The 18998-nt window shown below is 36.0% G+C and overlaps 1 protein-coding gene across 2 annotated transcripts in view; it reads right to left on the bottom strand.

The window, feature by feature from the left end:
* The window catches only part of LOC138696255 (U2 small nuclear ribonucleoprotein auxiliary factor 35 kDa subunit-related protein 2-like), a 213045-nt gene that overhangs the window by 24300 nt on the left and 169747 nt on the right, over positions 1–18998 (bottom strand). The gene's annotated exons all lie outside the window — the stretch shown is intronic.

Here is an 18998-nt window from a genome sequence, read left to right as displayed (position 1 = left end):
AATCAAGATGTATACTATATTTTTTGTGAGAAGTAGGAAATTGAAGCTAACTATCTAGGCTACGCAGCAGTTGAAATAATGTATGGCGCTATAAATTAATGACCATCAGAGTTCATGGATATACCCAGAATAGTGCAATGAGCTAGTCGATGCTATTGTTATTCCATTTCAACAAGTTTGGGATAGGAACATTTAAAGTAAAATTCAGTTAGGCCAGTGTCCGTGGCCCTTAAAATTAAAAATATTTGACTCTGATTTAGGCTACATTAAATCACTATAGACTACAACTGTACACGGTAAATAGCGCGCGCTGCATTAACAATGGTTGATTTGTCGGCATTTCCGGCGCAAAGGATTGCGGTGCTCTGGATATTCACGGACTCTGATGACAACCGCAATGTTACTACAAACAAAAGTTTGTTTTTACTGCAAATCTTTTTGTTCAGCAGGAATTAACTTCAATAACTGTAAAGACTACAATAAGTAGATAAGATGTTTATGTTGTAATAACGGGTATCTCACGTACGAAGCAACTCGCGGTCTCCGGGGTCGCTCGGAAAGCATTAGCTTGGCAAGGAGGCAGCACTCATCGATTGCGCAGCGGCCTCTCCCGTTTCTCGTCACAAGATTAGTCTTGCAGGCGTTTTAGCTGTAAACAGTGCGTATTACACAGCCTCGTTCAGTTTCGTTTGCTGTGTGACTGAGTACACGTTTGTTCATTCTTATTGTGTATAGTTTCGTTCACTATGTAATACACCAAAGATCAACGAGTGTTTACTGTGTTAAACTATGCAAGAACAGAGTCGTAAGCCTATGTGGTATGTCAGCTTGCTTTTATACAGAAATTTCTTGGCGTACATGTTCCCAATAAATCGAGATATACAGATTACTAGACAAATTTAATGAGACTGGATCCGTGATGAACATAAAGAAAACTAGAAAACCAAGCGTTCTAACCAAGGAAAAATTAGACGAGATAGGAGGGGCCTTAGAAAGAAGTCCAAGAAAATCGTTGCCTCGTTTAGCATTTCAGACTGGTGTGCCAGTAGCATCTGCTCACAGAGCTGTGCACAAACTCGAATTAAAATCTTATAAAATAACGGTAGTGCATAGACTGACAAATTTAGATACTGTTGCTCGATGTCGATATTACAGTCTGTGCATGATGGAGAGGTTGATCCTGGAATGCATTATTAGGTTACGTGAATTCACAGAACAATAGATATTGGAGTTCCGAAAATCCGCATCAGTTACAACCTCTGCATGATGTGAAAACAGGAGTGTGGTGTGCAGTTAGTACAACACGACCATTTTTTTTTTTTTTTCCACGAAACCATAAATTTTGATATGTATGTGAACAATATACTGCATCCCTTTTCAGGGAACTAACACTTAATGAAAGGACCCCATTGTTATTTCATGCAAGACAATGCAACAGCACATACCGCTAATCGGTCTATGGAAGAACTGCGAAGCGTTTTTGATGACAGAATATTTGATTGGCCTCCTCGTTCCCCAGATCTAAATCCGTGTGATTTCTATCTTTGGGAGATGTTAAAAGAAAAAGTGTACGCAAACAATCCCCATACACTCGAAGAATTAGAAGAAAGTATTCGGCTTGGCATTTCAACAATTTCGGCAACCGAAATCCGTCAAGTGTTTAATAACGTGTTCAAAAGGTGCCAGGCTTCTCTAGCAGCAGAGGGTAATCATTTTGAGCACCTTCTGTAAATAAAGGGAAGCTTAATTACTTCTTAGTTTAGACATAACTTTGGGGAGACAAGTCGGGCCGTGACGCGGCAACTGTGCTAGGCGTATGCGGTAGACGTGATGTGGGAGATGTGGGCAGGCGAATGCGTCGTACGTGATAAACCCTGTATTATGTTATACTTTGTTTTAATAAATTTTAAAATATACTTGATGCTATCATTTATTCCTGAAAACGAGTGGAATAAGAAAAACGAGTGGGATAAGAAGAATGAGTGGGATAAGAAAAACGAGTGTGGTAATAAACGTCTTAAAATTAATGGGATACGATGCTATTACTTTAAGGATGTAGATAAACAATCGTTAGTGAAAATCGTGCATAATATGCCACATTATTGTACCAGAGCTGTAAAATATTACCATGCCAACTAAAACGTCATGACTTCTATTATGATTATGACGGCATAACTTGTGCCATAAAGTTAACATTAGAAACGATTTGCCAATGATATAATATTTAATACATCACTGTCGTCATAGCAAACTCTTTCTTCATAGACCATAATATCAAACTACCCATCATTACAAATCTGATGTCACTTCTTTATTAATTGTTTTATAATGCTGTCGTACAAAAAAAAAACTTATGAAACACGTTTATAATGTCATACAGTTATTCCATTCGTCAAAATTAGGAAACTCGCTTCTCTCGTTCCCTAAAAATTGACTCATGCCATAACATAAAGTATAACATTATAAACTTGTTTCATAATAAATGCTATTATTGAACAATGGCAAGAAAGTATCTACTAAATAACATACATATTACACATATAGGCTAATGAGATTTCATAAACATTTCGGTTGCATACTGAAACTCGAAATTGCCTTTTACTGGTACTAATACTTAAGAAGTCCGGGTTCAAATTCTGGCTGTGACAAGTTACTTGGTTGAGGTTTTTCCAGGGTTTTCCCTCAACCCATTAAGAGTAAATGCTGACTAACTTTCGGCGCTGGACCCTCGACTCATTTTGCTGGCATTATCAGACGCTAAACAACCTTAGCAGTTGATTAAGCATCGTAAAACAAATCACTTAAAATACTTAAGAAACCGCAGAATTTTTAATTTAATTTGGAAAACATTCGCAATAAAATATTATACGTATTTTGCGTTTTATTGCGAATTAATGACAAAAATGTATTAATTGAGGAAACGGTCTTTTTATGTTGGAATCGACACAACATTTTCTCGTTTCTCTTGATTGGCTTATTTATGACGACCCAATGAACCATCAATTGTTGCCTGACTTTTGGAGCCATATTTTTCTCTCAAATGTTCTTCATTATTGAAACAGTGTTTGGTTACTGTACCGCGTTTCTCCCAATCTATCTTCCACATGACAGAATTTGTACATCGAATACATAAATGTCCACACCTGTGGAGTAACGGTTAGCGCGTCTAACCGCGAAACCAGGTGGCCCGGGTTCGATTCCCGGTCGGGGCAAGTTACCTGGTTGAGGTTTTTTCCGGAGTTTTCCCTCAACCCAACATGAGCAGATGCTGGGTAACTTTCGGTGTTGGGCCCCGGACTCATTTCACCAGCATTATCACGTTCATCTCATTCAGACGCTAAATAACCTAAGCTGTTGATAGAGCGTCGTAAAATAACTTAATAAAATAAAAAAAATACATGAATACCTTGACTAGTAAACTCTTTCGCTCTGAATATGGATTGCAACTGTAGTGATGCAACCAATTTTCACAATTGAAACTTGAAGAGTTGTCCCAAAACGAGGATATCTCAATACATCTCACCTCTCTCACACAAATACCGGTTCTTCCCGCACAGAGAATGGGAACCTCTTTCGGGATCCGTGGTGAAACAAAAAAATGACAATTTTAAATGCTTACTGTAACAACACTAGAAGCCACAGCCGAATGCTAATGGTATTAGTAGTTGGGCCATGAACAAATATAACTTGTGTGTCCACGGTCAATGACATCACCTAACCTCGCTACGGGCATTAGGGCACCGAATTTGCGTATCAACTTAGTCTGCCGTGCGACCTCTCTCAGTAATAGGTATCCCTGCATCGAGAGAAGTTACACCTGTACGACCACTCACTCATTTGATTTATAATCCGGAGTTCTGCAATATCAAAGTGATAACACATTAATACGCACGTACGATAGGCTATACTCCGAGTGAACCACAGTGAACAATTTGTAGTGAGTTGGGACTAATTTCAGAATTTCGCTTCATATGAAGAGAAAATACAGTCATTCACTTGTCTCTTATTATTAAGTTTTATGCAATCATGCATTTTATAGTATGTCCACGAAATTGAGCACTTCTTTCTACGAGATTTGAACGCAAGGGTAGATGGGAAAATTTATATACCTCTAGGTGGACAATTCCTTAATTCAAAATAGACAACTCTACATTTTATTTGGTTACCAGGGAAAGTTAGCACCTGTAATAGACTGGATTACACTGATAAATAAATATCGTATCATATTTATTTATTTATAAGCAATAAATGTACGATACCGCTGGCGTAGAATCGATGTGGAGGAAATGTTAAATATTTCGAGGTATCGAGGTTCCCACAATAAAACAAGAACATTAAATAATATACGTACATAATATAAGACCCGAACCAGTGAACCATTAACTTCACAAATTAATCACCTAGGCATTTTAGCATGACAGGCAACTACTCCCATTTGCATTTAAGGTATGGTTACGAGTACTGTCTTTCGGAATGGAATGTGAATATGTGGGTTCGTACAAATAAGAGACAGGTGACTCACCTGATATATTGCATTCCCTTCATTAATTACTTCTCTTATCATAGATTCATACTCTCCATTTTTTTTTCACGAAAATTGGCGGTAAAATACCGGTATTGGTTATTGCGCTGTTATTACATTACATACGCCTCCGTATTCACAAAGGAAACCACTTTCCCCATTAATTAACAATGTATCACAATTATCGTTAATGTGAAAATCAGTGGCGTTTCCTAATACTGTATGGCGTATCGCCAGCCAAATGGATAAAAGGCTGGGTTTCCATGCCTTAGAACTTAGGTCAAATTCTGGGGAGTCTAAATGGAATTGTGAACAAAGATGGTGCTTGGCAGGTTTTCTCGCGGTACTCGGGCATCACTTCCAATACTTCTCTAATCACTATCGTCCATAAAATTAAATAAGATGAATAAGATTGTACTACCACTATGATGTCTCCACGGATCTCATGAACAACGGCGGATGCAACAAATTATCCTGCAGTCTATGAGAGACACTCATGCATTCGTCGACATTTCCCCCGTTAAAGTAAGTACAGTGCATATCCCTTTCAGTTCTTCGGTAAAAAATCTTGGCATTCACATGGATAATAATCTCAACTGGGACATGCAAATCACAGAAACCTGCAGAAAAGTATATTCTATTATTCATGTGCTAAAAAGGATAAATGTTCATCTTCCCTCTTGCTTAAAAAAGTCCCTTGTGCAGACCCTTGTATTTCCCTATTTTGACTATGCTGACATTTTACTGACTGACCTTTCCAGCGACAACAAAATGAAACTTCAACGTGCTCATAATTTGTGTGTACGTTTTGTAAGCAATGTTCGTAAATATGATCATATTACCCCATCCCTGGAAGCAATAGGTTGGCTTAAACTAGATAAGAAAAGAAATTTACATTCACTTCTCTTTCTCTTCGAAATCTTGAACTCTTCTATTCCTTCGTACCTGTCGTCTCGCTTCACTTACCTTTCTTCCCACCACAATCTGAACACACGCTCTCGCCATGAAACAATACTAACAATACCATCCCATCGCACCTCTTCATACTCATCCTCTTTCACAATAGCCCTGCCAAGACTCTGGAACTCGCTACCTGCTAGCATCAGGGACTGTCGAAATAAAATTCAATTCAAACGCAAACTTACTAGGCACTTGGTCAGTAATTGAGACTCGTTCAGACATGGTTTCTTGTAAATAGTTCTTTTAATCTACCACAAAATATCTCAATATCCGGTAATTTCATCACTATAGAATTTTGTTATTGTAGGTTTAATTTGTAATTTAGTAAATACAAAAATATTCTTTGTTCTTAACTTCTATGATAAAATGTCTAGCTTTCATTAATCAGGTATTCTTGTCGTACTTTAATTTTTATTGTAATTGTAATTGTAAATTTAATATTAATTGTAATCTTATTGTTCATGTTATAGTTGTAATCCCCTGGTAGAGGGGCAGAGAAGGCCTGACGGCCTTATCTCTACCAGGTTAAATAAATAAATCTAATCTAATCTAATAAGTCACATACAAAATATGTTGAGATTAGGCTAATAGTGAGTTAAAGGAAGCTCTGTAAATTTTAAATTTTGGTCAATTACAATCGTCTTAATTTACCGACTTGATTCGTGGGCTGATGTTTCTCCATCCTTTTTCTACAGTCTACTTTTAGATTATGTATAATTGCTAACTTAATGACTACAGCTGGATGATTACGTCATAGACAGCGTAAGCTTACTTCCCCTACATTACTTTTCGTTCAGAATTAATAAATTTCTCCAGCTCCCAACAATACAGTCGCAAACAGCCCTGGGCTATGGTTGAAGCGGTAGCCTTCCTGACTAATTCAGTGGACAAAAATTCGAACACAGGACATATGTTCATTGTCTTGTATTCCTCCTGCGTTGCTTTTGCGGTAGCACTGTGACTACTAACCACATGACTATGGAGTCCCACTAGTAGGGATGTCTAATATCAGTTCAAAATCCTCACAAGAATGAAAAAGAAACTGGCCAGAGAGCCTAATTCTTCACGCAGATACAAACTAGGTTACAGCTTAAAATTTCATTACAGAGTACGTACGGTAAGCACTCTACTACATGGGTTTCCAAACGCCTATAGAACCAGGAGATATTGCACGTCAAGCATGCTCTGCTAAGGTTTTAATAACTTTCCATAATTATACAATAGGAAAAACGTCCTTAAAGAATATGCGCTACGGGTTGCTTACGCCAGGGGTTACCTCGTACGAGTTACAATTGGACATCTTTGCTCTACTTCAATACACAAATTATATTATTATCAGGGAACGGATTTATATGGACTAAAAATATATGAAATATGTAAATATATATGTAGTTATTTTTACCAAAATATGGAATTAAATATGGATTTTTACCAAAATATGGAATTAAATATGGACTTAAAATTATAAAAAAAATGACTATGTACGTTAAATATTGGTACATTTTAATCAAACTAAACAAAAAATATAATGGACGTACCTTATCTTCCAATGTAGTTTCAACAAAACACAATTTTTATTGTCTGTTACCATAACAATAGGTTACAAACATTTCTTTCAAGTGCTGAAAAGTGAATCTTCTTCTATTGTCTCTGAGGATAGATTTATACTGACTAAAAGAGCGTTCGACGTCACAAGAAGTAACTGGTACATAATTCAATTTCACAATGTCTGCTGGGGATAAGTCCAAGTTAATCTTCACTGTTGATTCACCACTCATCACAGCAACAACCTTTTGTAGTTCTTCATATCCAGGGTTTTTTGAAAGTACAGTGTCCACCTTAGCTCTTACTGCATCTGCAACTTTACCTCTACCACGATTCAGTTGTTCCACAGTACTATTTATAATTTCAAAACTTTCAGATAGTGAAAGGTGCCTATTTTGGAGACTTTTGAGCGTTTTTATGATGCATGAAAATGTATGCTGAATGTGAGCTAAGTCATTCTTCACACTTATGTCACAGGTAACTGTTTTCGCAGTATCAATTGAGACTGCATCTTCAGAGTCCAATGCAAGGAGAACATTGTTAATAGAGTCTATATGTTCGGCATAATATTCAACTGCTTCTAGCCATGTACCCCATCTAGTTAAAATTGGCTTTGGTGGCAATGGAATTTCAGGGTACATTTCTTTCAACACGTTAACTCTACTGGGAGCTTTGAGAAATACTTTTTTCACTGATGAAATCAACAAATCTACTTTAGGGAAATTGTCTCTGACCACTTCTGCCACACGATGAAATGCATGCGCCACACAAGTAAAATGAGTCAATTTAGGATATACAACAGATAATGCTTGTCCAGCTTTGACCATATAAGGGGCAGCATCGCTAATAAAGAATAACACATTATCGTACATAATACCCTTTGGCCACAGGATACCCATAGCTTCGTTGAACAGTTTAACTATAGTTTTGTTATTGCACTTTTCTAGAACATCACAATGTAAAAGAATTCGTTCAGAATATTGTTCACTTAACAAACCGATAACTACATTACCAACAAGTCTACCTTCTTTGTCGGGAGTCTCATCAATGGAAACCCAAATTGAACTATCTTTAATTTCATCTCTTATCTTCTGTATTGTCTCATCGTAGATGGATGGAGCATACGTCTTCCTAAGTGTTGACTCATCCGGGATTGTATGTTGAGTATATTTTTCAAGGAATTCCCTGAAGACCTTATTCTTTAGTTTGTAGAGAGGAATATCAGCAGAGATGAGAGAACGGCACAGGTCGATGTTAAACTCAGATCTTACATTCGATGTTGTTGGTTGTGTTAAAAACAATTGTCTCTGCTTGGAATTTAGTTGTTTGTTGGCCTGATGTTTACTAGTTGTAATGTGTTGTTGCACCAGGAACTTTTGTGTAGATGATACTGCACACTGACACAAATTACAAAATAATATTTTATTGTCAGTTGATAAACCATCTTCTTTAAATTCTGAAATGTAACTTGTTAGTTTTGATTTTAAATTGACTGAATGACGTACTTTTGGCATATTTACCGTCTTTATAGTATGATTTACAAAACTGAACCTATGTGTACTCTGACTGGCATTTAACTGTTGAGCTGCACAACTGAAGTCTGTTAAAAATTTTAAATTAAATTAATACAGTTTTGTAACTTACTTTCCCATTGTTGATAGGACTGCTAATTTTCAAATAACTCTGATGTTAAAGGGATTACTGAACATGTGTTTAAATCTCTATTGTTGAAATGTATTTTTAAAAGTTAATGGAATTTTGTTTTGTTTTATTGTTAAACCTAATATAATATGGACTGTTTTATATGAAATATGGAAAATATATGGAAATTAACGAAAATATGTACTAAACTCTAAAATATGGAAAAATATGGAAAATAAAAGTAGGATTTTTCAACCCTACACATTGTGAAACATAAAGATAATGCAAAATATAAATTATATTAGCTTTATAAGTAAATATGTATTTACATATAAATCCTTTCCCTGATTATTATTATTATTATTATAAAATGGAAATATAAAAATTGGAAATTTAACCTTTGAAGAGGTAGAAAAATTCAAATACCTGGGAGCAACAGTAACAAATATAAATGATATTCGGGAGGAAATTAAACACACAATAAATAGGGGAAATGCCTGTTATTATTCGGTTGAGAAGCTTTTATCATCCAGTCTGCTATCAAAAAATCTGAAAGTTAGAATTTATAAAACAGTTATATTACCGGGTGTTCTTTATGGTTGTGAAACGTGGACTCTCACTTTGAGAGAGGAACACAGGTTAAGAGTGTTTGAGAATAAGGTGCTTAGGAATTCACCTGACATAATTAGGAACATTAAATCCAGACGTTTGAGATGGGCAGGGCATGAAGCACGTATGGGCGAATCCAGAAATGCATATAGAGTGTTAGTTGGAAGGCCGGAGGGAAAAAGATCTTTGGGGAGGCCGAGACGTAGATGGAAAGATAATATTAAAATGGATTTGAAGAAGGTGGGATATAATGATAGAGACTGGATTAATCTTGCTCAGGATAGGGACCAATGGCAGGCTTATATGAGGGTGGCAATGAACCTCCGGCTTCCTTAAAAGCCAGTAAGTATTATTATTATTATTAGGCTATTATATTAATTAATAGGCTTCTCACTATTTAGAACAGTTTCCTTCTCAAAAGTTTCAACTAGTCGTTTTGCATTGCATGTGTTGAGGCGACAATCCAGATTTTCAACAAGTCCTGACAGCAAATTTCAATGTTCGGACGCTGATTAATTCTTTATGTGCTGCATAAAATGATGGAATCAGTGACAGGTGAGAATGGAATGCGACCCCATTACACCCGCACTGGGAAACAAACACTTGCGCAAGCGCGGCACGCATAATCGCGGTTGCGTCACTTCAAGTGTCAACGAGCCTTCAGCCTGATATCCGCAGCTACATTCGGTCAGAGAAGGCAGTGACGAATGAAAAGGTTGAATCCTGGAGTGTGCCGCGTTACCGGTTCGTGCGAACCCGTCTGGCGCAACTCGGCCGCTTGCTACGCAACAATGACACGCGACCGCGCGGTGAGAAAATTCCGACTAGGCAGCATACGCAGAGGGCTCCCTGGTCACGTGGTCACCATGGCGCAATGCTACTTAGTACAACGAGCAAAGAAACCTCAACATTTCTCGCCGCCAATCGAACCCATGTGCTGCTGATTGACACACTGTCGTGTTTGTAATAAATATCAACGTTTAAGTACCAGAAGTGAACAGGCCGAGTGGAGTACGAATTCAAGTGAAGTTAAATTGTTACTTTCCAAGTAAGATTCAAAACGTAAAGGCTTGTTTACATGGGCAAAGTAGACATTCATTATGACAAATTGCATTGCGTATCCTCATGTAAGCGATCAGGAAGGCAGTTAGTAGAATAGTGGCGCAAGTAGTTTGATATAGAAACATGTCATGGCTGCGAGACTATAGATCATTGGTCTGAGATGCAGGCGGTTCAGGATCGAGCCCCGGTTAGGACTAGTGTTTTTCATTTAAATATCCAAAAGATAAGATAGCAGTAGGTATTTTTTTTCCAAGGGTCCTCTCATTTCCCTGCGTAATAGGCTGATGGTCTGACAAGTCCGCGACCGCAGGGTTGAATTGTATAGTTACTACTGCTCATTACTACTACGGATAGATATACTGTAGTTGGCTGCGGCGGTTTCTTAATAATGTCTAAAATTTACTGAAACAACGTTCACTAGGCCCTTTTGCTAGAATACACAAGATAATACTGGTATATCTCTCTCATATCCCTTTCACCATTGTAGAAGATTATTAAAATAAAAAGAAATTTCAACGTTCCATTCTGATTTCCTCAATACCTTTGCGATCACCGGTCGGAGCTTGCGGTAGAGGTTGATTCATAGGGCTTGTGGAGTTGAATGCAAGGGGCCCAAGATACAGATTTCGGATTATATCTCTAGCGGATAGTGGTCGTTAAATTTCAAGTGGCTTATGTTACAACGTGGACGTCAGCGTATTGAAAAGCATTATACCTTCATCTTTCAATTCTATGCGAATGAAAAGATAATATCTTATTACCAGACATCGGATTCTAGGGCAAATGCCTATTTTGTTTCTTTAGGAGAAAAGTAAAAATAATTATTAATATTTGTGTTCCGTGGAAATTGAAAGGTATTCAAAGAGTTTTATAGTGCCCTAAAATGCCCTAAAACGTTATTAGAGCCTAATTTGTTAATATTCGCCTAAAAATGCCTAACTCACTGTAAAGTTTCGCATTTTACTCTTACTTTTTATAATTTATACATGCATTCACTGCGAAATTTAAGGCATTTAAAAAGTGGAAAGTTTGCTTCACACCGGCCATGAAACCATTGATAAAGGAAACAAAATGTTTTGAATCTCACGACACTCACAATAGATTTCATCGAATTTAACATGTTTGGAGGCATAAATGCCGACAAAGAACCAACCTTAGTTTTGAAGCAGGCAACAATCACAACATGTGCTGCTACCGATTCAGAGATATACTATACTATAAAAATGACTGTTTTCGATCTGAAACCTATTAGCTGTACTGCCCTTCAGAGTGTCATAAAATCACAATTTTTGGAGAAAGAATGTTTTTGAAATATTTATGAAAAGTCGTAAAACTGCGAATTAGTAGGGTAAACCGTTACAAAATATTTAAAAGAATGGCCCTCCTAGTGTTAACACTACCAGGAAATGCAACAATAAGTGGAACTTTGTATTTTTGTCCAATTGAATCTCAATAACAACGGTTCATTTGAATGCTCGTTAACAGTTGCTCTTTCCCTCACTTTATTTGTGTTGAGAAGTTTTGAGCGGTAGGACGTTTTCCTGTGAAGTTTAACGCGATAATGCCGAAAAATATAAGTGCAAAATCTACATTGATCCGGCAGTGGCTAACAGAATATTCAGAATTCACTTATGATGGAAAAATAATATTCTGCAAGATTTGTAGCAAACAGGTATTTAACAATAGTTGAAATATATAAATTCTATTAATTTTAATGAGTAGGCCTATAATATTTATACATTGACTGAGCTATCCTGAGGTATAATTCTTTTTAAGACCACTACACTTTAACCTTTTAAATTACGATAGTTAAAGTATTTGCAGGTCATTAAAATTTTGATTGTTCGAACCCACTAACTTTGTGATAGAAATACGGCAATACAACAATTAGGATTTTATTTTAATTCAGTTTAATTTACATTTTTAGATTTCGCAAGAAAAGAAGTGCCACCTAAAGCAGCATGTGCAAGGAGCGGCTCATAAGGCTAAAGCTCAGCAGAAAAATCAACTGCAACAAACTTTACTAACACAGCCTACTTCATCCAATCTCAGCAGCAATTTCTATGCTGATTTAACCAGAACGTTTGTTGCTGCTAACATTCCCTGGAATGCAATTGAAAATCCGGTTTTAAGACAGTTTTTACAAAAATACTGCAAAAAAAATATCCCATCTGAGTCGACCCTAAGAAAAAATTACTTAGACAGAATATACAATGAAACTTTAGCTTCCATTCGGGAGGATATAGGTGATTCTTACATATGGGTCTCTGTGGATGAAACCTCAGATCCTATGAATAGGTATATAGCAAATATGGTAGTAGGAAAACTTAGTCCTGATGGACCTTCGATTCCACACCTCGTATGTGTTAAGGAACTTTCGAAAGTGAATAGCCAAGCCATTGCTTATTTTGTAAATAAAGGCCTACAGTCTTCATACTCAGGTAATATAGACGATTCTAAAGTTCTGTTGTTTTGTACTGATGCTGCCTCATACATGGTTGCTGCAGCTCCACTTCTTAAAACATTTTATCCTAACCTCACGCATGTAACCTGTCTAGCACATGGCCTTCACAGGGTTTCTGAAACAATCCGGAATGAATTTCCTCTTGTCAATTCGTTTATTTCTAACACCAAAAAAAGTTTTTGTAAAGCCCCATCCAGGATTTCAATATTCAGAGAGAACTTTCCAGATATCCCACTCCCACCTCAGCCGGTTGTTACACGATGGGGAACCTGGATTCAGTCAGTGGTGTATTATTCTAAGTATTTTAAAGAAGTGGTCACAGTTATTGATAAATTACCTGAAACTGATAGTGCAGCGTGTGTGAAAGCAGTGAAAGATTGTCTGAATGACTCACGAGTGAAAAACGATATTGCCTACATAACATCAAACTTTTCTTTCATACCTGCAAGCATTGAACAATTAGAACTTGAAAAACAATCTCTTTGTAGCCAAATAGCAATAGTAAAGGAAGCTCAAGTGAACATACATTCTGCTTTGGGCGAAACTGGGAAAAAAGTTAAAAATAAGTGGGACAACGTATTAAATAAGAATGTAGGATTTTCATTGTTGGAAAAAGCATCAAGAGTGATATCGGGGGAAAGTGTAAATGTTCCAGTAAGTATTGATGTTTCTATTGTACCTAATTTAAAATTTGCGCCTCTCACATCAGTTTCAGTTGAAAGAAGTTTTTCTGCTTTCAAAATTATTCTCAGTGACAAAAGGCAAAGGTTAACTGTGGAGAATTTAGAAAAAATTCTGGTGGTGTACTGTGCAGATAATTATAATAAAGTCTGAGCATGGAACTGAATTTCAATAACTTAAAATGAGTAATCTTGATATCAATAATCATTATTTCATTAGTTTCAATATATTAAATTTGTGCAGCTCTGTTTATAAATATAATATAGTATTCTTTTTTAATGTTTAAACATACTTTTTTGTGCGTACTTTAGTGTATAACTAAAAATTTCAGTGAAAGAAATAAGTATGATATCTTGATGTGCCTAAAATGCCTATTTTCATTAAAATAGAGCCTAATTTTACAAATTTTGAGCTTATTTTAGGCGCCTAAAACTGCAATTTTTAGTGCCTAAAAATCCGATGTCTACTTATTACATCTCGCTAGGTCGGGAATGTTCTGTTAACCAATTCTTTTGGGGTACCAAAAAATATTCTCCGCCCTGACATGTCTTCTTTCTTGCTTTTACTGGTGTAGATTTCGCCATTAAAAACAATACGCAACACTCAAAACACACATACAATGCACTACAAGCAAAGAGAAACTGACGAACAGAAAACAGGGAATCTGTGACAGAAAGCAAAAGCAATAACCATCCCTTATCATCATCCGCTCCCTCCCTCTACACCAGTGGTCGTCAGCACTCGCTGAAATGGGTAGAGTGCATAGAGGATGAGGAACTCTGCTCCGTCGTGCACAAGGGATAGAGAGACAGCATACCCGCTTGCAGCGATGATTGCACGCTGGGGCTGTGTCTTGTCCGCGGGTAAGAGACGCTAGCCCGAGCGTGCAGTGTTTTGATGACCGCTGCTCTACACAGTAAGCACCCTGATTTGAAGTATACTGAGTTGCCAGTTGGAAGTGTCTGTTCAGTCATCTATACAAACATTTATAACATCTGAACGTTCTTAATAATCAGTATTACAGAATATAATTTTTTCAAGTTTATTAGTGAGTTCTAAAAAACTTGGAAGGCTTTGCGCCTAGGTGAAAATTTAGTCTAGAGCTCTAATTTGTTTGTGCATAATTGTTAGCTATAATGACAACTTTTCCGCACTCCATGTTTTTAAATTCGAAATTTAATTTTTTCGATACACCCTAATGTGCAAATACCCAAAAACCTCGTATCACCAATACACGCTATTACTAGTCTATTGTGGTATGCGCACAGTGCCGCAGGGACGATGGGAAGACTGCGATTCTCGACCTGGATGAGATGCAAGTGACAGTACACTACTATACTGTACTCCATTATGATGTTAATGCTTGCCTTACAATCTCAAATGCACGCATACGTGTTCCTAATTGTTTGCTGTTTTCCTTAAAACACGTAGGCTTACTGTTTCCTTCTACTGTGCGGTTCGCACAATATAATGAGCAGGCCACCAGGTCTCCGCTTTGCAAATCGATGGCTGAAAAGTGATACCTCGTTTCTACAAAAATGGTCATTTAATTTAACTACATTACTATTATTCAAATTAACTACATTATTATTATGTTAACAAAATTCGACAGTCAACTAATATTTTGTTCTCGGGTAGAAGATCTTGGAAAGCCGAAACATATATAAAAAGTTGGTCTATTTTGATAGAAATTAATTTTTAAAACATTTTTTTATTCGCCTGAAAATTTTCAGATACGAGGTATAGACTACCATCGATATGTTACTTTCAATAATCACTTTCAACATCACGAAATCGATTTCAGAAAGTGTAGGAGACTCCGTTCTGGGTATGTACTTCGACCGAACACTACATTAAACTGCAGAAATACGATATGCTCAATTTGACTTTTGGGGAAAATTACGAGTTTAGCAGTTAGTTTACATGTTTGGTTCCGTATATCACGTCTTGCAATTCTTGGGTGACATTTTCCAAACACTCTGTATCGGTATTAGGAATTTAGTTTCATAAACGCTCTCCAGCTATTGTTCGTAAAATTATCTTCTTTGCCACTTATATACGTTGCTTTTCAAGATATTACTCGTATATCTAAGATAAATGCAAACAAGATGAAGACCATGATTGTCGGAAGAAAAAACAATACAGGTAAATGTATGAATTCGAAATGAAGCAGTGGAACAGTGGACAGCTTCAAATACTTGGGGTGTGGGCCTACTACAAGTAGTATATTACCGGTTGTTCTGTATGGTTGTGAAACTTGGACTCTCACTTTGAGAGAGAAACAGAGATTAAGGATGTTTGAGAATAAGGTGCTTAGAAAAATATGTAGGGCTAAGAGGGATGAAGTTACAGGAGAATGGAGAAAGTTGCACAACGCAGAACTGCACGCATTACATTCCTCATCTGACATAATTAGGAACATTTAATCCAGACATTTGAGATGGGCAGGGCATGTAGCACATATGGGCAAATCCAGAAATGCATATAGAGTGTTAGTTGAAAGACCGGAGGGAAAAAGCCTTTGGGGAGGCCGAGACATAGATGGGAAGATAATATAAAAATGTATTTGAGAGAGATGGGATATGATGATAGAGACTGGATTAAAGTTGCTGAAAATAGGGACCGATGGCGGGCTTATGTGAGGGCAGCAATGAACCTCTTATGTGAGGGCAGCAATGAACCTCCGGATTCCTTAAAAGCCATTTGTAAGCAAGTACAAGTAAGTAGTAAGTCTAACATGAGCTGCTGCCAGAAAAGTCAAACAGAGCAAAGGAAGCTTTTAACATAAAAAGGTACACTTTCTGCGGACCTTTGGAAAAATAACAGGCAGAGACTAGTGAAGTGTTTTGTGTAAAGTGTGACATTGTATTATATGGGACGACTAAGTGAAGAGAAGCAACCAGAAGCATTTGAAATATGGATATGGAAAAGAATGGGCCGTGTGAAACGGACACAGAATAAGAAATTAAGCCACATTAGAAAGAGTGGATGAAGACAGAATAATGCTGAAACTGATCAGAAAGAGAAAAAAAGAAATGGCTGAGTGACTGGCTGAAAAGAAACTGCCTACTGAAGGATACAGTTATTCACTTAGTGGGGTTTAAAAAGGGCGCGTCAGCTACTATGGCTATTTGCGCCTGAAGGATGCACTGCAAGGAATGATGAACGGGAAAAATGTTCGGGAAGAAGATATCAGATGAGAGACAACATTAAGATAAGATATGGATCGTATGCAAAAAACGAAGAGGAAGTCGGAAAAGAGGGAAGAATGGAGAACGCTGGATTTGCAGTGAAGGACTTGTCCTTGGGCAGAAAACTATTGATTAATGAAAATATAAAGAATAAAAATCTGCAATATTTTACAAACATTTTAAACATAAAATAAATTTCTATGTACAAAAATGATTAGCTAATAAAGTAATCTCTTTGATATGTAATTATTATACCTATAAACTTAATAAAAACTGATAACAAATCTTCTATGGTAACGTTAAAGCGGATGCACTGCCATTTTTTTATAATTTATTTTCATGAAAATTAGTCACTTTTCAATTTGTCTGTAAGCTGACGTCATATTTTCAATGGAGCATTTTAAACTAGGTACTGTTACTGTTATTTTGGATATTCAACGCCGTTAATCAGTCTGCTTTGTTGATACGAATAAATTTAATTTCAGTACAATTTAAAGTAGATTTAATATTTGTTGGAGCAATAATATTACGATCTGGTTTGTTTCCTATGCTAATGTTCATAAATAATTATACTTCTTGTTTAATTTAACTTCAACTGCTATTTTCTCTGATGTCACGTATCTGATTGTGGAAGATTGATGATTAGAATTACGCGTACGCGTTTAATCATATGTAAACATGAAATAAAATGACCAAACATGTAATATTAACCGTTACTACCAACTTCATACAAAATAATAATTAAAATTATATATCAATACATGATATACACGTGTGTGTATGTGTGTGTACTTACTATAAAATCAGGGCTTCGAGAAACTTTTTCGGGACACTTGAGTTGAAAGCTAAAATCTTGAGACTTATAGCACTAATAATCTAGGAATGACAACATAAACAAAGCTGTAATACATATGCTCATGATAATAATGGTTTTGTTAAAGTTTTTCCTTGCAATTACTATGGTACCGGTATATCATATTCCTTATTATGTCGTAGAAAGTCATTAGTGTTACGATTTATGAGTAGTGTTTATACTATTTTTATACGGACTGCAATAGTAGTTTAAAACTTTTTATACGGAGTACATAGAAAGGATAGTGCTGTTGCAAAGAATTGATTTAGATATATTTACGACGAATGTACGGTTGGTTGAGTACCTATTCATGATGAAGAAAACATTCTTTTTTTACTAAGCTAAGGTTTTAATAGTAAATATCCACAAGTCAATTTATTCGGAAAACACGTATAAGAACAATATAAGATTATCTGAAGGCATTTTGGAAAAAATTCTCAACATTTTAATACACCCAAAACTGTTTTAAATATTTGTTATTCTTTATTGCGCAAAAAACCATGCCAAATCTCGATAAGAATATGATTGAGGAGATTACGCAAGATTCACTTAAAATAACTGCTTCTAGCTTATGAAAATATTTAACTGAATTTAATAATACAGTTTGTGTTTTGATACCTACAATTTTCGGTAAAATTGTTTTTATGTGATATTGACCGACAGATTTTCTTTGAAGGCCTAAGATTAAAACACAGGTGCAGTCTTATCCTGGTAGATCACAACGTTATTTATATAAAGAAGTAATGACTTAAAAGGAAACAAGATATTTTTACCTACATTATAAAATAAATAGCAATTTAATTTACTTTATCCATAACTGGTATCTACTTTCTTTCATCGTCCTTAGCAACCTAAACAATGGCTTCATTAACAGCTGTGAATTAAATAGGTAGTTATTTATGATACAAGTTCGTAAAGGTTCTCTTTTTGGCACGAATGTAAAGTTTGTGAAATTCGGCTTCGCTTAGTTTCACAAACACACGAGAACCAAAAAGATAACTTTAGAAATGTGTATCATAAAATGTTTTTTCTATGATAGCACAAAAATTACATTAAATAAATATTTCAAGTTGCAGAGGTTATAAGATCACGATTTCACGACCCTCTACACTCAGAACCATTAAAAATTAAGCATTCATGGAATTACAACCTATTTCATTCATGATCACGATTTCATGGTCGTCTAAACCAGCCAAATAATCAAGTTGAATTCTAAATTTTGTTGCAATGAGTACTACAGATTAACTTCAGAATAATACGGGCTAAAATGTAAATATTAATGTTAAATTTGTTACTTATTTGCATTACGTGTAATATTTACGTCATGAAAGATCGAAGTAATGCATTAATTTCTAATTGAATGAAGTTTGTACATTGAATATTGCATTTCCTTTGGCAGTGCATAAAGTGATTACTTACTTTTTTTACGAACTAGTGTTATAAAGACTCACTTTACGCACTCATAACAGT

Source organism: Periplaneta americana, chromosome 3, assembly GCF_040183065.1.
Source record: "Periplaneta americana isolate PAMFEO1 chromosome 3, P.americana_PAMFEO1_priV1, whole genome shotgun sequence".
NCBI classification, from domain to species: Eukaryota; Metazoa; Arthropoda; class Insecta; order Blattodea; family Blattidae; genus Periplaneta; species Periplaneta americana.
This window is presented reverse-complemented; position numbering and strand designations above follow the sequence as displayed.